This window comes from Cyprinodon variegatus, unplaced genomic scaffold (genome assembly GCF_000732505.1).
Source record: "Cyprinodon variegatus isolate N-32 unplaced genomic scaffold, C_variegatus-1.0 Scaffold182, whole genome shotgun sequence".
NCBI lineage: Eukaryota > Metazoa > Chordata > Actinopteri > Cyprinodontiformes > Cyprinodontidae > Cyprinodon > Cyprinodon variegatus.
This window is the reverse complement of record NW_015150635.1, coordinates 528,052-529,873: the sequence shown is the minus strand read 5'-3', so window position 1 is coordinate 529,873 and position 1,822 is coordinate 528,052. Positions and strand designations below refer to the sequence as shown.

Below are 1,822 nucleotides of genomic sequence, written 5' to 3'. Positions count from 1 at the left end.
ATGTCAGCCGAAATAGAGACTTTTAAATCCAGGAGACAATATCTAATCTTTTGAAATACATTCCTGCTGAGAGTTTACTTCCTAATCCTACTTTAGGTGTGGTCTTCATGTTTTTTCTGTCAGATATTATGCATCTAAAGATGGTATTCCACATTCTTTGATGGTTCGGCTCAATTTAATTCAGTTCAGTTTATTTATATAGTGCCAATTCACAACACATGTGATCTCAAGGTACTTTAGAGAGACAATTCAACCAAATCATACAGTAAAATTCAGGGTTGTGGGTGAAAATTCCCAGCGGATAATCAGTTTCTTAAACACTAAGACCAATTCGTCTGCCACCATTAAACATTCACTCTTGGCCTCTTTTTCCTCCTCATTGAGATGCCAGGTTTAAACCCCAGCAAGACATTTTCACCACATCTTAATTACAAATTGCCTCAACTGTCAGCCAGGTGATTAGCAGTTTTATGTTAAGAAACATTCACCCAGTAAAATGGATAAGTACATTTTCTGCCCTGGCCTCTTCACCCCAGTGTAAGAGAGATAACATTTACTCTCCTGTACCTGTGCGAAATCACCAAACATCAAAGCCCTGAAACACATCCTCACACACCATATGAGCCTCTGTGTAAATACAGAGGCCTCTAATCAGAGGATACACAACCTTCCTACAGGCTGGCATCTGGAGTGTGCTCTCCGACCTCTGCAAACATGCAAATGTCATCCAAAAGAATCATTTATCTTTATGCAATACATTGCCAAAATTAATCATTTTATAACCCAACTAAAATCCTTGCATATTTTGGATAAGTCAGCATTAAATGATGAGGGTTATATCCTGCAGGGCCACTAATCTCACACACGTCAATGTCAGCTTTGATGTTGAGCTGATCCAGATAACATTCAGGTCAAGTCCGAGTTACTGTACAGCATCCACATTTCCGTGCAGAGAGGCGCAAGGATGCTGAGGCTAAAGCTTTATTTAAACCAAAAGCCAAATATTTATCAGACAAGTTAATTAAACATCCATCCTCTTACCTATCTTATCTGTCAATGTCAAAAGCAGCCAAGAACATATTTAGCGAAAAATAAATAAATAAATATAAAAAAAAAAAAATACTTGGAAGGCTTTTCCAAACGCCTCAGATGAGGCAGATCGACCGATATCGACTGAGAAAGAAGAAGGAGTTGGGAAACATCTCAGTGATGGGTTGAAAAGGTTGTCTGCAAGCTGTTAAAAAATGAAAAGCTGTCAGCGCTTCTGCTGAGCCAACGCCGAGCGGTGCGCCTCCCCAGACCTCTCCGGCAGGCAGGAGGAGCGCCTTTCATTAAGACAAACGCCAGGGTTCAAACGGGACGCTGAGGAGCATCTTAGAGGAAAACAAACATCCAGAACATCCTACCTGACGGCTCTCACTCCTTACAGCATGCGAGCTGGCTGGGATGTAGGCGAGGCGACACGCTCTCTGCAAGCGGGTCAGCAGCGCGGTTTGCCTGCCTGCCTCCTACACGCAGCAAGCCCCTCCTCGATTATCGTACAGTGGAGAGAGATGAGGGCTGAAAATAAATATATAAATAGAAAAAATAGGATCTGTGCGACGTAAAGAGTGAAGCGGCGTCACTCCCATCCACTACCGACTATGATACATTTTGATTTCATATCAAGGTGGATTTAAAAAGGCTGCTAAGTTAGCTGTGCTGCTGAAGATAAGATCATACATTCATATAAAACTCCCCCCTTTGCGCGTAAATACAGTGACAGGAGACATAATCTGCCCAAAGTATCTTATTTTGAAAGCGCGCTGTATTTATACACCTT

At 41.9% G+C, this 1,822-nt stretch overlaps 1 protein-coding gene across 3 annotated transcripts in view; it reads right to left on the bottom strand.

Annotated features, from left to right (window-relative positions):
* tln2 (talin 2) overlaps positions 1-1,522 on the bottom strand; it is a 133,179-nt gene extending 131,657 nt beyond the window's left edge. For 2 of the 3 annotated variants that reach the window (XM_015378935.1, XM_015378938.1), the window contains exon 1: positions 1,407-1,522. The gene's annotated coding sequence lies outside the window, so the exon portion shown is untranslated. Of the gene's footprint in view, positions 1-1,041; positions 1,062-1,406 lie in introns of those variants that run through there. The other variant, XM_015378937.1, reaches the window with a different exon arrangement.
* Between the last annotated feature and the right edge of the window lie 300 nt (positions 1,523-1,822).